A 27,230-nucleotide genomic window follows, 5' to 3' on the forward strand; every position below is an offset into this window, starting at 1 on the left:
GTGGGTGCATCTGAGGCCTCATAGGTTTGTGCAACTTTCCAGAAGTACCCTATGGGATAGAAAATTGATTTCCACCTGTTCCTCAATATCCTCTACTGTTCATCAAGGCCACAAGTTCCATAGTTGGAATTTAGAACAGATGTAGTATACTAACCTGGAAATCACTAATTTCTGATTATGATTTTAACAGGTTTCTTTTACACTCATGAATTTTAATAGCTATTAGATTGAAAGCCTTGGAATATGTCTCTGTTGAACATTGAGATCAAATCAAAAGGGCAAGGATGTCAGAAATTAAAACAGATAATTGTCATACTGCAAAAGAAAAGACCCCAGACATAAAGAACACTTCTTTCTTCCCCAAAACATAGGTTTTTTTCTATTTCTATTGATAACCAGAGTACATATTCCCTTGCTCCCTTCAGAAAGTCCCACTTCTCTGTTCTATACCTCAAGAGTATGGTAAATGAGTAGCAAATATCTCAGTACTAGGTTCAGCTGTAAAATAAGCCATCTAATTCACAAATGCAGATGCTATGAGTTTGAAATATGATCCTTTTGCTTCTAGGATGCAGATCCAAAGCTACTGTTCCTCTGTGCATGTGCAAGTACACATGTAAGTGCCTGCTCACTGTCCAGTGAATGGACGTGCATTGAATTGGCAAATACAAAGAGGGTTCCTAATGAGGTAACTCCCCTGAGAAATAAATATACTGCCTCATAACTCAGCTCTCTTTTGGCAGATTTCTCCATAAATCTGCAGAAATCAGAGGAGCTGCATCACAAGACAACATTGGCAGGGAGAAAGGGCTGTTGTGTGGTCACATTCTAAAGCAGAGGAAAAGTGAGCTGTGTTAGACGTGAGCAGCTGTGCAGAGGCAGTAAGGTGCAGGTAATCAGTGCCATTTCCATGGACTCATTCTCCAGACTTCTCCACGTTTTGCACAGGTCATTGCTGGTCTGATGTTTTTCAGCCTTACGCAGATGAATGCAATAATTTCTTATGAGAACTTTGCATAAACTGAGGTTCAAATTTCATTGAAATTGATATCTGCCAAGAATAATATTTTACTGGTGCTAAAGGCTCTGATAACTTATATTTTTTAAACCATAATTTATATGCATCACAGACATAGCAGAGAAAAACTAGGTTTTCTGTTTTTATCAGTACTAAATCAATGTTATAAACACAATCAGAGATATTTATTACTTTCCCCTAAAAAGTTACTTCTTTGATCTGTAAAAGTTAGCCAAGGTATCTGGATTTACTTTGGAAGGTTTAAAAGTCACAAAAATTATAAAATATTAAGAACTGACTTCCAAATTATTGTTTGAAAGAAGAGACACAGTTACTGTACAAGAAAGGCAAAGCATTTCTTATGAACTTCAGACAATTGTGTTGTAAGTTAGTGCTAAATTGAAGCTTCAAAACCAATCTAAATTTTGCAAGTTTATAGTCTTGCAATCTTCTGCTTTATTGTCCATCATCCTATTTCTGTGTCTTGAAAGTTCCAAGAAAGCTAGTTTATTTGGCATTATTTCCTAAGGCACAAATCAAGATTTAGTCCAAACTTCTCAAAGCAGAAATTTTTAAGACAAAAATTTTCCCCTACAGACATCCAGAATTATGAAAAATATACTCTAACTTTTCACTAATGACAGTTGAGAAAAATACTGCTGTTTCTGCCATAGTTTGCTCTGCTGTCAAACACTGAGTACACTTGATACATATCCCCATGTGTGCTTCCTAAATGGCTTTGGAACTCACAGTCTGACTTCAGTGGAAATGATACAAAAGGATCTTGATCTCAAAGATGATTATGTTTCCATACATTCTGTAGAAATATAAAACTGAGGATTGAGATCAGACCCTGTAAATTTGCCGCTGAAGAAAAGGCTGCAGAAGGAGATCACAATTCTCATTATACCTAAGGATCTGCATGCCAACACTTATAAATATTCAGTTGTGAGAAAAGCCACAGGATTTTCATACCTTAACCATCAAGGCCAAAAAACCACAAGGCACCAGTCCATAGGAAATGAGGCTTCATTCATGCTGCAGCTCTACATGCCACTTGTTAGTTATATTACATTTTATTAATCAGACTTGGATTTATACTCAGGGAAGCTGGAGCCAGTATGTAAGAAATCCTAGCCTCCATTATTAACAGAACAATGTGCTGTGCTTTTGTCTGATATTTCTGATATCCGGGCTCCAGCCAAAGTGCCATGATAAATGGACACTGTAGCCAGTATCTGCACAATTCAGCCTCAGAACCCCTCATGCTTTGGATTTCCTGTAGATGTTTTGTATAATTACCCTGTACCTCTCCTTATCTACCAGCTAAGATCACTGGGGATATAATTAGTTTAAGCAAATTCAATTAATGAAAACAATCACTCATTTCCAGTGTTCCACATACAGAATCACATACAGATAAGAGAGAACACCAGTCACCACTGGTTTGGAAACTCCTTGGAATGGATGGAAGAAAAGGGCCATTTTGAAGGGATGTTTGTTGGGAGGAGCTGGCTTCATAAACATGGGATGGTGAACACATGGATTTATCATGTTCTACACGGTGCTGTGAACACAATGAGCTAACAGTGAGTTCTCAGCTGGTTAGGTTAGACTGTGTAAAAGTGCTGCACTAAGGTTGTTTGAATTTAATTGAAGTTGCATAGGTGTCTCAGCCCAGTCTTTCCCTGGCTTTTGCAGGCTAACACAGCCCAAGGGAGCTCAGACCTGTCTCTATGTGCCAGTGCAGGCATGTTATCCTTCACATATTTGTAGTGTGATTTTAGGCATAGGCATAGGCATAGGATAGTAGAAAATGGGTGGGTCTGGATTTTTCCAGACTTGTCTGGAATTTTTGGTCAAACATCAAGAAATTCTAATTCTTCAAAACACAGCTTTTTTGTGGAAGCATACTGATTTTGAAAGGGAAATCACAGGAGGACAATTCAGATTGAGAGGCAAGTGCATGGCCAAAGATGAAGACCTAAAAGTCTAGATAATCATGAAACAAATTAACAGCAGTTTTCATCTGGGGCTTAGGCAGCCAGGTTCAGAAATCTTTGGGTTGTAATCAGATATAGCAGAGATATAAGAGCCAAATGACAGTTAGGAAAGCAGTAAATGTAATTTTGGACTTTTGCAATACTTTAGTAGAACATCGAAATATGTGTAATAGCTCTGCTTAAGCTAGGTAGGGCTTGGAAAGTCAGTTTGCAACTATTTGAATTCACACATCATCTTCACTACAAAGATACATAAGGGTTTAGCAGTTTTTAAAGCTACTGCAGCTCTGACCTCTGCTGCAAGAAACTGTTCAAGAACAGAGCCCTTCTTTCATGACATATTCAAGTACCTTTGACTTTGCATGAGTTGTTGGATAATAAGAATATTTTTCTGTGGGCATACTCAGATAAAATATGCATCTAGCCTATTATCATCAGAATATTGTTTTTCACAATTATTGTATAAAAATTATTAAATTCCTCCAACCAAAGAAACAAAAAAAATTTAAAGAATTTACATGTGAAGGAAAAATTGTTCTAAATTTATGAATTGCTCTAAATTTATTAATATCTTCAAACTCCCAACCACATCTTTTGATGGTAGCTTCCTATCTAATTTGCAACATTCCCCTAGTAATTATGTAGTTGATATTTTAGTAAGGCTATCAGTATTTAACTTTCATCAATGAGCAGATTGAAAACACATCATAGCTATAGCCCTATCACAAAATATTTTTTCCCTAAGCCAGCTTTATACAAATCCAGATAATGTCCAGCATTCTAGTGTGAACTATTTAGTTCCTCTATTGCTAAAGCACTGTGGTATTCCGAGGAGCACATGCACAGCAATACACAAAGAGATGAGAGCCAGGACTTAAATGAAATATTAACAAACAGGATTTTTAAATTTACTAAATGAAATAAATAAGAAACTCATTATATCATTTGTTTCCTTATCAATCCTAATGTTTTTGTTAATATGCCATTACATTTAATATTTTCATGCTGAAATATTTTAGACTGATATGTTTCTAGCTCTTGACTTTATTACCTCTTTCAATTAACCTACAATAGCAAATTTCATATTAACAACTACAGTAGAAATAAAAGGTGAGGTCTAATAGGCTAAAAGTACATACACATTCATTAGCAAGCTTCAGATTTCTGAGCCCTACTTGTTAGACAGTATCGTATCATTTCAAAGAAATTTAGAAAGGGAAATAATGTTGATTCAATCTCAGGATACAAATATGAAATGTCTGCGAATGGCCTGAACAATGTCAACAAATACTAGCTTTTAGTCAGAAAAAAAGCCGCCCACATTTTGCATAGAGTTAAGCACAAGTCTGAAGACTTTCCTGTAAAAACTGAATATAGTATAGAGTTTTATCAGGTATTTGTCAAAGATGAGAAAGTTACTGCAGAAAGTTTCTGTCCAAAATTACACTGCAAGGCTAAGCTTACTGACAAGATTAACCACCCTAAATGCACAGGGAGAAACCCAGTGTTCTACAGATCTACTCCAGCCTTAATGCTTTGGCTGAATTGAGTTCTTAGGAGGGAAAAAACAATCTTTGGTGCCTATTTTCAAATTTCTGCCCAGATGACCTAAAACTATATGTTAGAGTAGGGAAAAAATACATCAAAGCACATACCTTTGTGAGTGTACTGAAGTCTGGGTTCTTCCTCCATTTAAAAACTTATCCTACTTACAAAGAACATTTCAATAGTCTCCTTGAATTTTTAAGAAAAATAATTTTCTTAAAATATAATTCCACTCTTCAATAATGTCTTGATTTGGAACCCAAAATATTAACAAAAATAAGCAATGTATGATGGTATAATACAGCATGGAAGCATAAAAAATATGATATTTATATATTTAATACTCTAATTTCTGCTGCAGTTTACTGTTCCACTAAAACCCAATGTAAATTGGGTTTTAGCCATATAAATCTCTTTAAAAGTACATGCTGGTAATTTTGTAAAAGTCCAGTAAAACTCTATGCAATCTTAAAGATCTATTATAGAAATTATTGTTTTAACAGTATTTTTGCTATCACAGCACACTGAAAATAGATTTTTTTCATATAAAGAGGTCAATTCAGATTTTACAGAGGTCAACTTGAAATTTTCTGATAAAATATCTTATTCTATATTGGAATAGTGTGCTGCTATTAATTTTCAGATCATTGAAAGCAAATTGGAAAATCTTAACAAGGTTTTTCCCTAAAGCTGGAGCCAAAAGTACTTTGGCCAATTTCATTAACTACTGTGTACATTGGTTCTATTGCTTCAACTTCAGCTGAACCCTTTAAAAGCCTTTGCCAGGAGGCTAATGGCAAAAAAAAAAAAGAGCCAGATAGAATACATCAAAAGCCCCTCCAAAAAACAAAATCCTAGCTGATATCCATGCTTAAACCCCAGGCTGACATTCAGCACCAGCACTCTATCTGTCCTTTCCCTTTACTGACAGATGAAGACAACCTCCCAGCCCTCCCAGCCTCAAGTCAGGCTGAAACTCTTCTTAGAGCTTCTCTGTTTTTTGGGGAAGTGTGAGGAGGCAGACTCCCAAATAAAATGTAAATGAAAATTATCTGTAATTTTGCCTTTCCAGTAATACAAGGAGTGATTTCAACTAAACACCTTGCATGAATATATGCAAATTATCAATATTAGGTTATTTTAGTTTATTATAATTTATTATAACCAATACTAGGTTATTGCAGATTGACCACCAATTTCCACTGGTGAGCTTCACCTTTAACCATTTAAAATCAGCATCAGATGATCATCATTACACTTAACCAATCATTATCTAAATCAAACATGTTTATATCAAAGCAGAACAGGACACTCTATCAATAAAACAATAGAAATGCTGATGAGTAACGTCTTCCCACATTTTTGACTCAAAGTACTGTATAGAATTTTTTTAGGAAAATGGGTGCTCTCTATATTTTGTTTTGTCCTGTTGTTTCTCAAAAGAAATAGAAACAGTGTTACTTCTCTCTAGCTTCTGTCAAAGTGTGATTACTCATAATTCCAGAATTTTTTTCCAGTGTATTCTGAATTTACTTCAGCGAGAGTGCTCCTTCCCTCAGAAATCACCCCACTGCCTGAACACGCCTCCGCTTCACAGTGCCTTTACACATTTCAGTTGAATCTTAATGTTCTTACTTATTTTATTTCTGTTTGTATTGCCATAAATACAGTGCTCGTGCTCTGTTCCTTTTTCATAATTACATCTCTCATGCACACATTACCATATTCTGTACAACTACTGTTCAGGAAAGCTATGCTTGTTTATAATTTTGCTGATTTCCTAAATCACCTCCTAAATTTCTTATATGGGTCTGGATGCGTTTGCATGTGAATACATACTGCAATATAAAGATATGTTGTGTGTGTGAAAGAGAGAAAATGTGCCTGAGAGGTCTGTTCTTCCAGTTCTATGCCAATGCTTTTTCTAGGCAGAAGTCCCTGGAAATAACCACATTTCCACCACTGGAAAAATCCTACATTTACTTCAAGAAATGGCACATTATTAGGAGACTGACTTCCAAAATAGGAGGCAGACAATAAGCTTAATCAAAAATAATTACATTTCAACAGGAAGCATACACAGATTGTTAAGGTTCAGAATCAAAATTCCATGGCATGAAATTAATTTTTGGTCAGGGTTTTTCAGGTAAATCCAGCCTGCTGCCTTTCCTTTCCAAAGAGGACTGCTCTCCAACCCCCTGCTAGCTCACATTTTAGGTGCTCATATACCTTAACATCACAGTCCTTCCTGATATTTCTAGTTCAATACCTTCTTCCCACATGCAACCTTTAACAGCTAAATCGATATTCCCAGCCACAAGGCATGGCTTGACTTATTCATGCTTTAGCTGCTAAATACACAAGCCTGCTGCAGCTGGCAGCTTTAGAGCAGCCAGGGAGGAGCACAGAGTATATAGGAAAGGGAAGTATTTCTTTCAGGGTAGTGTAAGGCACATGCACTGCACAACAGCAGTCAAAAACCAGGCTGCAGCTCCTGCTGCAAGCACTACTGCAGCGTATTCTACTCCCTGTCCTGCTGCACCCCCAGGTATCCAGTGTGCTTTCAAGATGTCTTAGATAGGAGTGTAATTCACTGGCCCATCACTGCTTTGAAGGCATGTTTTATTTCATATTGGGTTTGTGACAGTTTCTCATCATCACTTTTCACTTGTGTCTTTCTAAATTAGCATCCTTTGTCATCCTTTTCCCCCTCTTTAGAGACACAAACGAACTAAACAGCCTTAATTTGGCTTTTTACTCCAAAGATCAACAGGTGAAAATGAAGATGGAAAAAAAGTTGGCAGTTCACATCATGTTGAAAGAGTTCAGAAGAAACAAAATGTCACAGCCCACTTACTCAACAGTGCATCATGCATCCTTTGTACTTGCGGTCTTTAGAGGGCCTCTAGCAGAGCACCTGAAAAAGAAAAAGATGACTTTCACATACATTGCTGAGGAAAGCCTTATTCCTTCCACATGTACCACTCAGAGTTTTACCTGGTTGCCTGCAGGGTTAAGTGTTGGCCCTTGGGACCCCAATGTTCCTGAGCAGGAGCTGTAGCACAGTGACTTGGGATGGGTATTTTGCTGAACTGTGACAGCTGATTATGCTGATGATTCTGCTAAGCACTGGGGCTCCTGGGCTGACATCCAGAGCATGGGGAAGGAGGTAAGATATTGGGCTTTTTTTTAACCAGTGCTCTTTTAGAGATCCCTGCCATATCCCAAGAGGAGATATTCTATTCCTTTTTCTATTCTGAAAAGAAAAGTAAAATTAGAACTAACATAGTGTGCTTACAGCTCAGATATTCTCACCAGGTAATGCTTCCTCCCGATGTATTTCAAATTCTGATCCTCTTGCTGAGTTGAAAACCTAGGATTTAATGTGAAGAATTAATTGTTATGCTTTTGAGATACAATAAATTGGCTTCCTGTCTCCTCAGAAGAAACTTCTCTTGTGCAGTAACAAATGTAACAACAAAAACCTGTATCAAAAAGAAAATGTGTTTATTCATGATTTGCTGATATTGCTTTCAAGTGCTAGTTTTCTTATTATATTTTTTTCCGGAAAAAATTATAATATTATATTTAGCTACTTGGATCTTTTCCTAAATGATTATTTCTTCACAAAAAAAAAATACCTTTTATATTTTACATACAGATGCTTCATAATAGACAATTTCTAAACATTTAGAAACTTCAAAGGATTTCTATTTTTATTTCTACTTTAATAAATATTAGGAAAAGCCACAAAATTAATATCAATGTGTGAAATATAAGTACTGCAAAAAAAGAACTGCTGTTTATTCTTCCAAAGCGGCACAAGCTGTTTTCCTCATTCTTACTGTGAACTGCTTTGAACATCATTTCCATTGAGTATGCCAACTTTTCATATTTTGTGAGCCAAGGCCTCCTAATTTCATAGCCAGCTTGCATCACCATGCAAGTCCAATTTCTATTTTATACCTTAGGGCTTACATTGATGAAATCTGACCCAGTTACCTTAGGGCTAAAAAGACTGAAGTTTTGATCAGTCATCACTGTCAGCTTTAGCACACATTTCTTTAATCCTTCTTAGTGTGCTGGAGCCGTTAGGACTGTTTTTGCTGGGCTTTGGACTGGAAACAATCCTTAATTTAATCATAAACATTTGCTCACGTCAACAAAATTTTTGGGTCTGTTAAAGTTTCATTAAACATATTGTGTGTTCAGCCGTGCTTAGGGACTCAGGTGACTGACATTCACAGAGAAATTATTCATGACAGCCAATTTTTTGTCAAGGTCCTCATAAAATATACCCTGGAATATATAAAATGCAAGGTATTTCTTTCAATAAGCCATATTACAATACTGCAGGAAATAACAAGATGTGGAACTACACAAAGTGGAAAATAGAGAAATCATCTCTAATTCCCAATTCATCCACCTCCCCCACTGCATTCCCCATGCTCTCAAATACATGTCTATATATAAAAGGAGAAATCTAATGTGATCAGTCTTTGTTTTCAATGAAGTAAAAGAAAACCAAAATATGTGGAATTTATTCTGTGCTAGCACCATTTTTAATAGCGTTGTTTCATCCTAACATAATATATTGTGAATCAACACTTTCACGAACTTCTGATAAACAATTAAGTGGTTTAGTAATGCAAAACAAAATATTTTGAGGATCTGAGTAAGATCATCAAACTAACTCCTGCAATGAAGCTTTTATTTGACTTAAAAGGGACATCAGCTCACAGAGATCTAATTTCATCAAACTTAAACTCTGTATTCAGCAGGTTGAGAGATTCAATTTCTTATTAATCAAGAACCCTGACACAAGGCTGATGATTTTTTGGTATTTCTTAACTTATTGAGGTTTCCACTGTATTTACGAGGATTACACTCTTAGTCACTTTAAAACAGGTGTGTTCCCTTAAAGGGACAATGCCCATTATTATCTTACCAACTACTGTACATAATTTTTTCTAGTCAGAGTTAGCCTTTATTGAATGAGTCCATGCAGAATCTCCACACTGCACAAGGCTGGCAATGGATTGGTCTAACAGACACTGAAGCCAGGTACATTTCTTGTGTTTGCAGTGCACATAGCATAGCTTTAGTTCTGCCACAGAAGAAAGGAGTGTTGAAGAAAGTCTTAAAAACAAACAAAAAACCAAACACAGGTATAAAATGGATCTGTTTCTCCAGTGACCCATGAAATTAGCATAGAAGAGAAACTAGTTTTTCTAAAGGGAGGTACTCAGGATGCTACAGTAGCCTTGGATATGATTCCTAGTTCAGGAATTGCTGTCTTCTTTCCAGTGATTTCTACCATCTTCTATTTTATGAATCACAATTTCTCCAAAGCTACTCCTCAGCAATATTTGCCTATATGCATAGGTATTTTACTCAAGATAGCTGTAGAAAGTACAGCTGTAGAAAGTACAGCTAAAGTACAGTACAAATCTGATTTCCTTTTCTTCACCTATCATCCCTCATTTCTGCCCTTTTTGATGTCTAAATCTCCTTCTGATACCCTACTTCTTAACTGGCCTTCATCTGCAGGGCACAGCATGTCATATCACAATGACTCTCTGGGTTTTTTACACACTTAACTCTTTTATTGCTGCAAGACTGACTCAAGTGTATAATACAGAAGAATAACACATGCTGGAACCTACAGCTGCTCTGCATGTTGACCTATTTTATGGTACTCTTTTATCAGAATTTATCTTGACATTGAGGCAAAGATCAAGACAGCCTTACACACACATGTGTAAGAACACACACACAAATTTAGGATGATATGCTATCTGTGACTATAAGTGTAATTAAGTGTGCATATTTAAGCTTATCTTATATTTAAGGTAGAAAAATCACGTGAGTGTAGATCAAGTGGTCCTGAGCTTGCACAGCATTAGCACACACTGAAGATAAAAAGGACTTTTCTGTACCATTCTGGCTGGTTTCACCAATAAAAGCCCTCTGCCTTGAAGGTAGTTAGCAATGCTGGAATGAGTTGTAGCATCACGGTGTCCTGCAACTAATGGCCTATTTTCCAAAGCAAAGGTTCATTAGGGAAAATAAATATAACTGTGTGGATCAGGGAAGAGGGAGAAGTAAGAGAGAGAAGAGAAGGTAAGGATGACTGTGTAAGAAATGCAAGAGGAAGGGAGAAAACATTTAACAGAAAAGCAAAGGTACAAATGCTACGAGGTGAACTATTGTGGAAAATGACAGCAAGTGAGAAAAGAAGACAGAAAAATGAAAGTACAGGAAGGACGTGATACTAGTGCTGAAAGAAGAGAAGGCTATATATATTTCAAAAATCCTTTATTATTTCTTTTCCTAAAAATTATTTGGGAACATAATTGCATACTTTCTCCCTGAGGTGTTAAATATCTGAATATAACAACAAAAAATCAATAAAACAAATACGCTGTTAGAGTATTGATTGCATAAAGCCACAGGTTAATGAGCATCTTTCTAACTGGTGAGTCCTGCATATAAATGAGGAACATGGATCGCAAAAGCTTACAATTCTGGTCCAGCTAAATACTGAGAATGTTACCAGTACGTTCTAAGATACTATAATGGACAAAAAAGAACATTATTCTAAATAAGAAATACTCTTTTACTAATAAAATAGCAGAGATTGAGGCAATATAATTAATCCTCTTTAAGAAAACAATATTAGCTAACTGGATTGCTGTGGGTTGAATCTCCATCCTTACACAGACATACAATTTTCATTTTCAGAAGCAGTTGCTAGGATCCTTTTCTGTCTCCTAGCAACATATTTTTAACCTACTTTCCTAGTGCATCACTTACCATGAACAGAAAGTCTTTGTAGAAGCAAATCTTTAGCTCTTCTTTCAATACAAGTATATGCATGTAATAGTAAATTGAATATCTATCTGGAGGAGTTATTGAAAATTCACATTTTTCCTGAAATAAAGTGCAATGAATGAAAAAATTATAATGAAGTATCCTTGGAAAATTGCTGATTTCTGATTTCTAGTGTCCTTGTAATTCAGAACTTAGTATTATCTCTTGGGGGGAAAAAAAACTGCTCCTAGTGGAAAAACCTATTGTTTCCAGGGGGTGTTTTCTGGAGAATTTGGGAGAACAACCTAATGGAGGCATAGCTGTCTGAAACAGAGAGTAGTCCCTCTTTTTGACTGCAATGGGATCCTTGGAGTGCAATATACTGGACATTAAAGAATCTAACAATAGGGTATATTTTGAAATCTTATTTAGAAGCAACAACTGAATGAAGATATTTTTTTAAAAATTAACAGAAATTACATGCAAAGGGAATAAGGTATATTCCCCATTTCTAGTGCCATCACATAACAATTGTTTAGATATTATTTTAGCAAAATTAAAATCTTCTGGGGCTTTTTCAAAAGCACAGTGATTTTGCCCTGAAGCTAATTAAGGAAAAATTACAAAACACTGTAAGTACAACATTATATGCATGTTCCTGGTATTTCACTTTCACTTCTTATCAAACACACTAAAAGATCCAATAACATAACCAAATCATATCCTGCAGCACAATAGGAGCATCATGGAGTTCTTTTGATATCAGTCTGCAGAGGGAAAACCACAGTATCTTCCTTCTGAGGGTTTGTAAACAAACCTTGCATGGTCCATATGATTTAGAGCAATCAATCTATTCAATGTCATTATGTTTCCTTTCCAGCACGCATTTTCATAACCTGTCAGCAAGACACTTCACATTGCAAATAACGAGGAAGGCTTAATCAATGTGGAATTCAAAAGGAACACCAGATCACTTGAAACATATACCAGTACATATCTTTTCAAGCTAATATTCAGCTACCAAAGAAGGCACAGAGAAGGCCAAATGAGTGATACAGAAAAGCAGTCCTGGCATATCCAAATTCTAAAGCAGTTTTCTTACTTCTAAACAAAAAAAAAAAAAAATCATGAGTATATTAATAAATATGCATTATCTCAGTCCTGTTCCTATTTAATCAGTTCTTACTATAAAAATTACTATTGATTTATTAGTAAAAATATAAAGTTCTATGAATGTACAAAGATATTGCCCAAAATTGACATGTTCTATGCCACAGGTATTTTTTATTCCTCTTATTAAAACAACAACAACAAAAAAGGAGATATTTTGAGATACCTGATATCCTATACAGAAAAAAATGTGTATAGCTCATCAGCAACATAAAAACTAATTTTTTATTGATTGAAATATTTGTAATTTTTAACACTGCTCTGATACATTGGTAATTTACTTGCAACTAATAAGAAATTATTAGCTCTGATATTTATAGATAACTTCTGATTCATATATAAAAATTGTTTCAATTGGAAAAAATGTTTTTTGTATAACTACATAGATAATACATTACTCTAGTAACACTTCTAAAGACATCCATAAGTTTATCATAATGATGGTGCACCTGTGCTGAATAAGAAGCTAGTAAATATTTGCAAATGATACATTATTACTGATAAATAGAAGAACTAATGATGCAACCCAGCTATCTGACAATTAATTTCTTTTGTAGGCACCACAAAGTATATTTAATACATTATGATATCTTTTCTGGATATAAACTCCGATTCCTGAGATACTGTTGTGATGAGATGCAGCATCATGGTACACAACTATAGATTGCAATTCCTACTGAAGCATTGTTACAGAAGTCGATGTTATTTCAACATGTGGACTTTCAGACTCAGCATTGATTATCCAATGGGACTTCAGCAGGTGTTTAAAGCACGGCCAATTGCCACAGTGGAAAGAGCTGTGGCACTGGCAACTCAGTTCTGTTCTTTCAGGAAAAGCTATACCAATATTATGGTATTTGGCAAAGGTTAATATAGTAAATAATTCTAATAAACTCTATAAACACCTATCCCACAAGGAAGTACTAAATAGCAATGTAACTGCATACAAAAAAAAGTGTTTAGTATAGCTCTCAGACTCCATTATGTTAATCATTTATATTTGATAAATCATCACAAATCCAAAGGGATGTGAGAAGCCACTACCTTTTCAATATTGATCTTTATGTTATGAAAGATATTTAAAAAAAAAAAAAGGAGATACATGGGGATATTAATGTATGGGAAACTTCAAAAGAATAGTGATGCCTAATTGCCTTCCAAAGCAAACACCTGCAGATTAAATGAAAAAGGTCTGTAAGTCATGCCAAGCCTCCTCACAGAATCCAAAATCTTTTATCCTTAATTTTGTCCACAGGAAAGGAGTAAAATACCTGAGATATGCATTATGAATGAAACCACAACATTGCTTTCACAGTTGTGTTACAAAGCACCTGAGGAAACATGAAAAGGTGACCTTCAAAAACCACTTGGAGACAGAAATGCATGGGGAAAGAAGAGATCTGAGAAAGTTGATTTTTCCTTAACCTGATGTTAAACATAAAAACATTGACATTTCAGTATAGAAAAGGTGATTTGGCTTGCAAGGAAAGGAAAACAGTGGGCAGCCTCAGAAACCTCACTATTTGGAGATTTATGCACAAGTCAAAAATATACTGAGGAAACTGAAAATTTTTCAATATATAACATTTAAAGTAAAAAAAATAAATCAGAATGTAAATAAATTTTTTTCCTACTGTGAATATAACACATTTTTTACTATGGCACAACATTCAACTCATGTACATTGATTTCTACACAATACATAAGACCTCAAATCAAATTTCAGCATATGCAGGTTGACTTGGAGCACTAGGAGTCCTTTAATTATATTTTGATACAAAATTTAATTCACAAATTTCAAATGTTGAGTCCAACATTTGGAAATAAGTTTTTGCAACAAGGGGTTGATTTATCAAAAGGAGGTATATAATTGTGCACAACAGACTTTTGTCTCACTGTAATATTCTGTCGCTATTAATGCTAAGGAATCAGGTATATACATGCATAACATCTCTGCAGTGTTACAAACCCCTTTTTATGCAATATCAATGGTTGAATGTTCAAATGGATTCGTGCAAACCTTCCTACTTGAATATATTCACTGTTGGAAGATTTCAATTATAATAATTCCATACACTTACAACTGGCATGCAGGGATCATAAGATTTTGCTAACATGCTCCTTTCTCTTCTACTAATTTAACAGCTACGTAATTAATTTGGCCTTAATATATTTATTCTTAAATTCCTGTAGCATAAATTAGAAAACTGCCACATCCGGTATCTTTCCTAGGACTTAGAATGATGCTTTATTTTATTCTCTCAACCAGTCACATTTCACTCTCGTGCAAAATACCTTTGCTAATGGACATGTGCATTTCATATATGACTAGCATATATGTCATACTCATTCCATATTTCGAAGAAAAACCAGAAAATTCACTGAGTAAAGGACAGTGATGTTGGAACTGCAGGATTACCAGCCCTAGAGTGGGATTTAACAAGATACTATTTTTGATACTCTAAGATCTTTATTGCTATGGTAACACTTGCAACATTTTATTGCTTCAAAATCTTTCACTGAAGAAATGAGGTTGCACAAATACAATTTAAAGAAAACACATGCATACACACCTACACAACTGGAAAATAAATGCAGACTTAACAAAGACTCTAAGGGCTTTAATTAAAGAGAAAACTTTGAGATATATCCTCATAAACGTGCAATTTCAAACACGTTTAGGAAGAATTTTACTGCCATTTAGCATTGAATAAACAAGGCATAAAGAAAAAACATATTAAAAACTGTTTACAAGTGTAAATTATATGGACAAGAAAACCCCACAGCTACTCCTGTTACTAGGCTCAGGGTTTGCAATAACATGAGTCAGTTTAGTAGGATGGCACTTGGAGACTGCTGTGATTCCCAGGGGGCAGGGCAGACACCGTGGGCTGTTTGTCCATCGCCAGATTTACACCTGCTGCTGCCACCCCGCTGTCCAGGCACGGCTGCACCGTGGGCAGGGGGTGGGATGTCAGCAGGAATAGACCAACCTGTTCCACCTCACTGTGGGATGGCCAAGAGAAGCGTGTGGAAACATTCTCCTTCCCAGCCTGCACCAAAACTTCTGCTGATGCTTCCATTACCTGTCCCTGCTGGTTGGTTTGATTAAAGATGGAATTCAAATTCCCCACTGTATTGTAGACTTCCCTTGACTTCAGAACTAAAATTAGTTTTCACTTGGCCTAGAAATTAGAGGAAGGATCAGAAGGTGACATACCCCCTCAAATATCTGTAATACACTGTCGTGTTGCCAATTTTTCACATTGGTTCAGAAATAACTAAAGATACTACCACAGAGAAAGGAACTCCCAGCTCGTGGAATACTAAATCTCTTTCACAAACCCTCTGGAATCAATCTTGTGCCATGTGTTCTAGGAAGACCCTGACTGAGAAGACAGGTTGGACCAGATCACCCCACTGTGGTCTCTTCCAACCTGACCAATTCTGTGCCTGTTGAATACTGTGATTTCAGTCTCTGTTTCTATTAATTCTTAATAAATGTGATGGAAAGAGCTTTATAATTGTGCAAATAAACTAGAGATATGGCACAGAAAACAAAACTTAAGAAGATGGGTTTTTTTTTCTTTCTTACATGCATTATTTTGAGTGTTCTGAAAAACTATTTTGGATAGAAATAATACCTATTCCCTCTTAACTCCCTGAACTACCATATCACACACGTATTTAGTTCTTAGTCTAACAAATACGTGCTTTGGACTCAAGCAATCAATCACAAAGTTGCAGATAAATTTTCACAGCTTTTACCCACCTGAAACTAAAGGCTATAAATTGACAGCTGCACTTTACTCTTACTTTAACACAGTAGAAATTCTAGAACAGTAAAGCTCCATCTTTACATGGAATTCTGCTTTATAATAAAATAACAGTAATACCAGTGCAAAAGAAAATTTCTAAAATGTCTGGATGCAAAATGTCAAAAACTGCAATTCAACTTTAAAAATTGTTAAAAATTCCAATTCCTTATCAAAGTTTGTGATAGACCTGAACAATTCCTCATTTCTCATACCACAGCACTTCAGTAATACATTCCCATTGTATACTGATCTTCAAAAATGTTTTTTTTTAATAGTTTTAATTAGAGCACAGTAACTTGTTATGCAATGGAGTTTTTTTCTTAGTGGCAACATTTGAACTTTCCAGAAGCTGAAATATTCCATTTACCTGGTGATTTATGAAATACTACTAACGTACTAAAGATTTCTGCACTGATACTTTTTCACAGTAACAGCTAAGGTTATGGATTTTATATAAATAAGAGAAATATCCTCTGAACTGAAACATTTTGTTTCTTACAGTTACTGATCTGGAGAGAGTGCAGTTTGCATTTTTCAAATTTATCTTGTTATATGTCCTCAAAAAGGGCTATTAAACTATAAATCTACCTTATTTGCTCAGTACATATCTTTTGGCCTTGAAAGACCATATACAATATGTGTTAGTCATAACAGTCTCCCCATTAAAGTATAAATGTATGTGATGTATTGCACAAATACCTTTCACTAGAACATATCTATCATGTGTTTGCTATTGAGACACAGATTATTTTAGTATCAGGGTTGGCAACATTCACTGCATGCTATTCTGTTTTCCCAGTTGTGTTTTGTTCAGCATCTTACTTTCAGGCAAAAAATTTTGTACATGGGTATCAACTTGATATGGCAAATCTGGGGGCAAATGTTGGCCCTTCTGATACGGGGAGCTTTGAGGAAAGTGGCTGAGTTCCTTGTAAGCTGTGATTTAAGGAAGCATACAAACTACCTTCAATACATGTAAGTCAGAAGTCAGATGTGAAGCTAGCTCTTACTACAGACAGCTAAGAGGCACAGCTTTCCTTCTGTAACAATTCTCTGGGAAACACACAGCCTGAAGGTTCCCTTTCCCAGCACCACTCAGGTTGTATCACACCAGAGCAGCCCTGATTTCTAAGCACCTTCTTTTCAGGATAGTCTCTCATCTCACAGTCATGACCCAGGGCTTGAAGCAAATGTGGTTCCCCACTGAGATACTGGTGCCAACACCTCCTCAACATGGCTTTTTGCAGAGCTCCTCCCTGTGGCACAAGTAGCCAAGAAGCTCTGCAAGAGCACAGCCAAGCCTGGTCTGGCTGTAATTCCATCTGTACCGCAGCCTTGAGTATTGGAAGAGAGACAGCTGGAGAAGAAAATGCCCTGTGTCCAACTGAGTTCTTACAGCAGCTACAACATTACTGTAACTATTCCAAATGTGTTAGGATTAATTGAATTTCCATATTGATAGCAGCTGGTGATATACTGTGCAACAGATTATTAAAAATCCACTCCTGAATTCAATGTATGTATAAAAAAATTACCAAAATTCTCCTAGAACTGGGTTAGGGTTTCTCCATGCTGAGTTAGATCACCTGTTATCAGTTACTTACAGCCTTAACCATAGCTGAAAAAAACTCCTATAAAGCACAGTGTGTTTCAATCCTTCCCATCCTCCATCTAGCAAAAAAGTTACAGTTCTTCATATCTATTTTTCATAGATTTCATTTTGTCTTCAAGCTGAACATTCAGAGTGCAGCCCTCATCTGATATTGAAGCCAATTATAATATTTTAAGAGTCCCTCATTTCCAGTTTAATTTACTGCACCTGCTATTACTTGAAATTGCCATTCCCTACCTTACTGTTTCATCACAGTCATCTATTACTGATGCCTTTCAAAATTATTTATTTTGATGTGATTCATGATATAACACCCTTTTGGCTGTCTTGCACTGTGTGTTCACAGTTTGCTACTAGTGGACTTGCTTTGAAAATGTATATTCTGTCTTACACTTGCTACTGACTTGCTGTTTCCTGCAGAGGCTTTCAGAGCTGCTGGCAGCACTAAATTCAGCAGCCATGACAGCAGCAGTATTTCTTCCTTTCTCTGAAACACAGCACAGGAGTGAAATTGTGTTGCTATTTTAGGCAGTTTATAACCTTGAAGGACCTTAGTCTAATTCATAAGACAATCTGCAGTCTACAAATACTATCAGTTACACACATGAAATAAGTTTAAAAAAAAAAAAAGCTGTAAACAAATCAGGCGAAAACTGATCATAAAACCTCAGAATAATAGGAACTCTGTTATGATATTCTGACTTTCCCTGGAAACAAATCAGGTCTGAAGGACAGCCAGCATTCTGCATTTTGAATACAGATGATGCAGAAAGCACCACCACTTACAGCTTACTCCATATTTTCCACCCTAAGACTGAAAAACTAAATAAGGATTTAACAGAGGTCTCTTTTTTTATTTTATCAATTTTATCAAAGTAGAAAACTTAGTAACCTGAATGAAGAGTGGGTTTGAGTTAACTGACATGAGACTTGTGACATAATAATACATATGTACAATACATTTATTTTAATCACTAGATACATACTGCACAAAAAAAAAAAAAAAAGAAAAAGGAAGAAAAGAAAATATAATACCTTAAATGAGGTCATTAAGTTAATAAATGGAATCATTCTAAAACTTCAGGCATGCATACTATTCACTAAAAAATTATTTTTAGTGGCTCTGCTTTGAAGTTGAGTCAAAACCCTTTACTTTTGGTACTTCCATTGTTCCTGTTGACAATACGATATCTCTGTTCCTAGCTGCCTCTTGTCACCTTTGATTCACTGCCCAAACTATCCCTTTATTCTGCTTCCTTTTATAACACTGTAATGACTATAGCTATTTTTTTAGAAAGAGAAAAGTGGTAAAATGATAGTACTTTTCTAGTCTACACAACATGCTTTACTTTCTTCCTTTCTATCCCTTAAAGAATTAAAAGCAAATTCTCCCATAAGAAATTTGAAGGCTCATCTTCTCACCTCAAAATCCTCTCCTCCAGCCTCAAGCATTTCCTAGTTCTTTGCTCATTCTTATGTTCTCTCTCTTTTTCTTCATCTTTTTCTCTCTACTCCTTTTTTTGTCAAATTAAGGATGCAAATAAATCTCTTATGCTTACAAACCTCATTTCTTGCATATTTCCCTTGCATTTACCAGCCCATCTTCATGCCTAGATCCAAAAAAAAAAAGCAGCTACACTTTGAATATTTATTGAATAACACCTGGGTGTTAATGGAAGTAATTTCTTTTTACTTAGGCATGACCACATCAAGGACCACAGAAGGAACTATCTGGAGAATGATTAAAGAGTGCTCATATATAAGCCTAAATTTAGGATTAGCACACATAATCTTAGCTATTATATTTGTGAGCCATATATTTCCCTATTTATCAGCCTATCTGAAGCCTTTGGTATTTAACTGCACTGATCCTGTTGAAAAACATTGGAGAGAAAGAGAATAGCACTATACTGAGTTGTTTCTTTCATTGCCATGCAACTCTTTCCCACATGAGAAGGATTTTGTTATAAACTTGTTTATAAAAATTACTTAGATATCCGTTCCACTTATATATATATAATAGTAATTATTAATCATTACTTAAGTATGGATACATGTACATATGTGGAAGCAGGAGCATCTGCATTCTAAGTGGGTTTATTTGGGAGAAAAGTGCTAAATAACTTAAACCAAGGCAACTTGAGAATTTCACAAAAGCAGCAAGATGTCTAGAAGCTTTTGTTGCTAAAAATTGTACACTTCTAGTGTTCAGTCACCTCAAAGAAGCAGTAGAGTGTTTGGGGCTTATTTTTTTTTAACTGTTTTTTTATCATATTCACCTTTACCCAGTCTCATTTCTGTGAGGTACTTAAATTATTAAGTAAGTCTAACAATTACAACTGTTCTGTTCTCTTCTGCTGAAATAGAGAACAGTGAGGAATGAATGACAGTATCAGTAAAACTTCAAGTCTTTGGTCCAATGTGTCTAATTCTACACACTTTAAATTTCAGTTGACATAAAATACATGGAAAAAAAAATATAGCCTGAGTAGTTCAGGCTAGTAATGGTAAAAATATTTGCAAAACAAAGGGAAATGAAATTACTTCATCTAATACTGCTTCCAATTCACACTTCCAAAGGCCATTGTTCACCCTTACTATGCAATAAGGGATTGTTTCAGCTCACATAGAGTGAGTAGTATGTTGCAGCATTATAACAGGCTGGTGGTTAGGTTGTTACAGCTGCAAAAATCAAAATACAGTCAGCTCTGAAATATTCCTGAGCAGTTTATCCAACCTGCACATGTTAAGACTTCCAACTTGACTCTGTACAGTGGCACCTTCAGTCCAACTTGTTTTATAAGTGCTTAAGGTTGCTGCTGTAGTTTCCAGAAGACTTATTAGTGAGTCTGTAGTAAGTCTGTAGTGAAATACAAAAATCACATAGCCAGCCTAGGTATCCTACTTTCTATAGAAAACTCATTTACATTGCTGGTAGAGAAGGAAGGAAGAAAAAGAGACAGAAAATTTTGAGTCACTCTAACTACTAAAATATGCCAAACACAAATGAGATTATTATGGTTAAGGAGAAATTCAGCACATAACTACCAAAGACACTGACACACTCTAGCAGAGATAATAGCAATGAAGACTGGGTGGCAAAGACCCTGCACTTGCTAGCACAAGCTGTCCTCAGCTACATTCACTGCTCTTTCTACCCAAGAAAGTAATATATAAGCTGCACAAGACCATGCTGATATGAGGTAGCAAAGTAATCATCAGCACCTCTTTCCCTTCTCTGAAAGGTAGATATGGAAAGGGAAGGGTTGCAAGGCTGCTGAGGGTGAAGCCTTGTTAATCACAGCACAACATTCGGTTCATCAGGGGTTCCAGCACCGCACACTCCTGAGCAATCCTCATGTGTGGATTTCCTGTCCAGGGAAACCAACCTCCGATGATGGCAGCAACCAGTCCCACTTGTCCAAATATGGAGGCAAAACATAATTAGGCAGATGTTCTGTGGTGCCTCTGGGCCCTCTGGTTTTTATATAATGCAACAAATATAAAAGAAGAAAGAAGAAAGAACAAAGACTCGGGCAATAGGGAGATTAAAGTTGACCTGACCTAGGACTAAATGGAAATTTCCTGCAAAAAGCATTGTTTTCCTGGGGAATTTTTATTTCAGCAAAATACCACTGGCAGGAAAATGTTTCATATGTTAACTGTATAATCAGCCTATGTGAAAAATGCAATTTTACAGAGGCACAGGAACACTTCAGAAACAGATTCATTTGACAGACCACATCCTCGTCTGCCTTTGTTCACATTATATCTTTTCAACACTGCAGAAAGACAGACTCACAAGATTTGTAAGAATTTTCTCTGAAAGTGAAACCTGTTGAAGAAATTAAATGAAACTGCCTTTAGGATTTACTCTACATGATAAATGTAAGGACTTTAATTTTAATTGAATAGAAACAAAACAACTGACAAAAAAAGCTTTTCATTCTTTTTAATTGTCCACCATTTTTTTCCTTTTTTTTATTAATAATTTTGAATAAAAAAGAATCCATCCATCTCTATTCCCTGTTTCAAAAAATGTCAAAACATATAATTCTTTTTGCTTCAATTTCATGTTTTTTCATTCCATTTTTATAGGAGTATTTTTGAAATTAATTAAATTGATATCACCTCATCTTTTAGTCAGTGTTCTCTAGTGCAGAGACTAGATGACTAGAGATTTCATTGGTGATTGATGTTTTAATTATTTGGTTTTCTTCCAGAAGCTTTTGGTAGTGGTAGCAATAATGAGCATGACTCCTGAGATTCCTTCACAAGCAGGAATATATTCATATTCCTATAAAAATATACAGTAATTATCAGATCAGTGGTCTCTCTGTAGTACTGTTTCTCCCTATATATAGGAAATTATTCTCTTACTCAGGAAGAATAATTTTCTCATGCACTGCAATCTTGTTATCTAAGGAACACAATCTCAGGAATGCAAAGGCTACATATTGCCAGGCATAAAAATAAAATAGAAGCAAAGAAGACACAGTGCAGTTATTACACAACAGAAGCAGCATCACTAAGCTGATGGGGACCACACTGATGAACTCCAGAGAGCAAAGCAAATTAATTATTAGCCACAGAGAAAAAACTAGGGTTTGCATGTTAAAAAATAAGCCAGTTTACCTCAATAAACCCTGAAATTTACTCTAGCTTTCACTGAAGACTTGGCATATTTCAATTTTTACTTTTTAGTATATCTACATTGCTCCCATTTATCCCCTGATTGAACTATAAAACGATATAAAATAGTGCCATCTAAAATCACACATAAATTAAATAATCCAGATTTGCAATATGGATAACTACTGCTCAGAGGGTATCTAACTGTCTAATAGATTAACTTTAAAACCTAAATAAAATTACTAAGGTGGCATACTTATGTCCACATAAAATTAATGGAGAAAGTTAAGATCCTAGACGAGTTGAAGTGTATTTTAAGTACTTTGGTTTTGCCACAGAAATCAGATCACTGAAATGGAGTTTGGATCTAGTGATGACATATACCAGAGTCAGATACATGATGAACTCCCAGGTCCTAAACTATAACTTCAAATAATTTTTCTTTTTCATTCATAACAGGAAGATAGTTCTGTGTGAGGCATTTTTGTTGGGTGAATAAAATCAAGCAGGATGCATATCTCCTCAGAAAAAGTATTCTTTCTGACTCAACAACTAATTTGGAGGGCTTTTAAATAAACTTGTGGAGTTCGGTGTTGGATGTTTCCCACTCTAGCCAGAAATCTACAAGTGGCCATGTGACAAACACTGAAAGACAAACATGCACAAGTACATACTGTCCCTAACATCTTATTCACCATGATCATCATCATTATTCTTTAGAGCTGCCTAAAATGAAAAGAAACACAGCAATCCACAATACATGAAGAGTTGTTCTGCTCAGATCTGCATTTTTGCTGAACTTTGTCATGACCTTGAATGCAAATCAGTCTGGGATGTATGTGTCCTAGAGATTTATTGCTGTGGTTTGCTCCAATCTTTTCTTAATAAACTGAGTCAAAAATAACTCAGACAGCTCATTAGTTATAGCATGATGCATTTTCCCCTTAATTTTGGGGATGGCAAATATCTTCATTATTCTTAGAGCAACATGTGCTGTGTGATACCTACTGTGCCACAAAAACCAGTCTAGTCCTCTATGCACCATCTGCTTAAAGAATAATCACCCTGGGAAGTATTAGTCTTTGGCATCCTACCTCACACTATTTTCTGCCTTGAATGTCTTTCACTGCATTAACATTTGCTTAGCCCTAAGATTTATCTTTCCTGTTCTCTGAGTATTATTTAGAGTTATTAATAAAATTGAAATAATCTCCTTTGCCACATTTGAGTTGTCTACATTGTAACTGAAATGAAACATTTTAGAGAATTACCTCAATGGAAACTCCATAGTGAAGAAAATTCTTGTGGCATTAGCATCAAATGTTCTATGCAAAGGAATTGTTTTTCTTCAAGGAATTTTCCAGTAAATCACTATAAAAATAACATTTCTCTTGATGTTTCCATTCTACACTAGTGTATTTTTGCCAGCTTTTTTTATTTAAAAGACATTTTGTAACATAAAGAGTATTTGTCGTAGTTTTTAATCTTCCATTTGTTCAGTGCTTTATACCTAGTCAGAGCCAACAATGGCTGTTTCATTTAAATTTTAGTCATAAATCTGCATTTCCAGGGGCAACATTAGACTCACTAAGCAGCAGTGGAATTGGGTCCTCTATCACTATGGTCTCTTTACCAGCACACTGCCTCTTTTCTCTGGAAATTGTTAACTCTGCACTGTTCATTAATCACTCTTCTCCCTTACCCAGTATTTGATGGGCAGTAAAATATATAAGCATTTGCTATATGTGACTTTTCTAATAAGTTGCACCTTGTTGAATATGGCAAGGCAATGGTGTGTCATCTTCTGGACTAACACTCATGTTAACATTTCCTGTTCCCAAAATTTAAATAGATCCACAAAAACATAAGAAATTTGTTTTATCTATGATGAAAATGTAATTATTTATTCTGTCATGCATTAGTCCTGAATTTGATTGCAGTTCTTACTTTTTAACAGCAAATTTATTATTAAAATTTTTCTTAATTGCATATCCCTGGGCAGGGATCTTGCCTCACTTGTGTCTTATTCCAGAACTAAAAGTAAAATATTGTCTAGACATTTTGCTTTGATTTGTTTGAAATCTGTAGAACATAAGGGAACAAATTTGTCCAAGTAAAACTGAAACTATACTAACCACAACCGCATAAAAAGCAATAAAGGTCTTTTCTCCTTAATTCATCTGGACACAATATCTCTACCATACCATTATTTCACATCCAAAACTTTAATTCATCCCAGAAATTAAGATTTAAGTTACTTGGATTTTTTTTTTTTCAGCATGCAATAATTCTCACTGATTTCAAATTAATTATTCAGTCCTTTCGTTTCAGGACAAACCAATCAGACTTAGTCATAATAATCCATAGGGAGTTTGCAAGAGTTTCCATCACAGAAAGAACAAAGTAATATTCAAGTATGTTAATAAATAAAATCATAAGGAGTTAGCCTGAAACATGTCAGTCAATCAGAGTAGTCTGAGGTAACACACAACCAGTATGATGCTACCAATAGGCAGAATATACATATTTTAGCTAGGAATTGTGCAAAGAATGACTTTGGTTTCTATTAGTATTAATGAATAATGGTGACATTCTTCATGAAGGACATGTTAGTTTTTATCCTTTCATGTTGCTAAACCCATGTCTTTTTCATGGGCTTTTATCCAAAATATAGATTCTTCATGTTTTTGACAAGTGGCATCAGAACATCTGCTTCCTTAGACTTTTTATTACTGCAAGGAATTAGCCATACTCTTTGACTTTTTAACTGCCTGTGAGATGGGATAGCACATAACGCAAAAAGACATCCTCATGGAGCATGATTTCATTTCCCTATTTTTATTCCATTTATTTTTAACCAGTATTTCAACTGAAATTTTGGAAGAGGCCTAGCTTATGGCTTTTACTGTGAGTGTTTTTAACTAATTATTAACACAAACTTGGGGTTTCAAGCATTTCATATGTACAGTATATAGAGAAAAAGCCCTACAATATTGTTTCAACTATTAAAGTTGAAACCTATTTCCTACTCACAGGATAGAGGCTCTAGAGAATTAGAGAATCTGGATATGTTTTAAATTCCATCATGAATTCTAATTTTTGCGTCAAGGTGAGTGCATAGAATCATAGAATATGCTGAGTTGGAAGGGTCCCACAAGGGTCACTGTGTACAGCTCCTGCCCCTGCAGAGGACAGCCCCAAGAGTGACACCATGAGCCTGAGAACATTGTTTACAGGCATCATGAACTCTGACAATGGTCACTTATGTGCTGTGACCACTTCCCTGGGGAGCTGTTCCAGTGCCCAACCACCCTCTGGGTGAAGAACTTTTTCCTGATATCCAACCTAAACTGCCCCTGAATGGCTTCAGGCCATTCCCTTGGGTCCTGTCTCTGGTCACCGCAGAGAAGAGATCAGTGCCTGTTCTTTAGCTCTTCTATGTGAGGATGCTGAAGACCTCAATGAGGTCTCCTCTCAGTCTCCCCTTCTCCAGGCTGAACAGATCAAGTGATCTCAGCCTCTCCTCATACAGCATAGGATAGAGTTGGTCTCTGATAGCATTTTTTTATGACTTACATGCTGGAAGTTGCTGTTCTAAAGTGGCTACCTGTTAAGAAAGAATATTTTTCATATAACTTTTCCATATGCTATTATATCAAGATGGAGGAAATGAGAATCAAAGACGGCATCCAAAAACAAAAGGAAAAAAACAAAAATGATGATGGCAATATAAAAAGGAGCAAATGGAAGATGTTCATACTATTAATTTGCAACTTACTAGAGGGGAGGTGGGAGAAAAATGGCAAATAAAAAAAAAGAAGACTTGTAATGTCTTGATCTTTGAAATCCACAAACTACTAAGCAGGAAATTATTTATCTGAAAATATGCGAACAGCAATGTTACTGTAGCAAATACTGATGACTGGCTGTACTCTCGGATAGTTTTGCCCTTGTTTTTGCTAATATATTTTTAAATTGTCTCAGAAAATGGGTTTTTCAGGGAAATCCTCTTGATCTTTGAAAGTGATCATCTCAAATCTCCTTGTCTTTTTCTGTTTATACCCACTTCTAGTCCACATCTTTACATGTTTTATAGTTTTACTCTGAAATAAAAATATGAAAAATGTTTCTGTTCATCTGTCAGATCTTACCTTAAGTGAAAATCCAGAGATGCAAGGTTTAGGAGGCAGACAAAGATTTTAACATAAATCTTCTTAACTAAACACAAGAAATGAGAGAAAAAATTACTTACTATTTTTTGTATTTCATTTAAGCATTTGTGGAAGAACATGTATCTACTCAAAATATTGTACATCTATAATTGATTGAACTTGTCACAATTAACAGAAATATCTTTTGCAACTCTCTAAGAAGAAAGTTTTATTATGAGACCACTTTACCGCTAACATTTAGTCCTAGGCTCATGGAATCCAAATTTTAGATAAACGCTGCTCCACAGAAAGGAATCTGAACAATTTGTTCATACACCAAATGACTTTGTTGACCTAGGTAGGAGCTTGTCACTAACATTTAACAAAATTGCATGCCTGTTTTTAAAAGCTGACAAAGACCACTTCTTTTCATACACAAAGCCTGGGTGTTTTTTCCAGAGTTACCTG

At 35.5% G+C, this 27,230-nt stretch overlaps 1 long non-coding RNA gene across 1 annotated transcript; it reads right to left on the reverse strand.

Annotated features, from left to right (window-relative positions):
* Nucleotides 1-7,434: 7,434 nt before the first annotated feature.
* On the reverse strand, nucleotides 7,435-26,798 carry LOC110478227 (uncharacterized). Its single transcript, XR_002466726.3, has 3 exons — nucleotides 26,763-26,798; nucleotides 7,882-7,939; nucleotides 7,435-7,483 (listed from the first exon to the last, which is right to left on the reverse strand). It is a non-coding gene; the product is annotated as an uncharacterized LOC110478227 (long non-coding RNA).
* Between the last annotated feature and the right edge of the window lie 432 nt (nucleotides 26,799-27,230).

This window comes from Lonchura striata, chromosome 4 (assembly GCF_046129695.1).
Source record: "Lonchura striata isolate bLonStr1 chromosome 4, bLonStr1.mat, whole genome shotgun sequence".
Classification (NCBI taxonomy): Eukaryota; Metazoa; Chordata; class Aves; order Passeriformes; family Estrildidae; genus Lonchura; species Lonchura striata.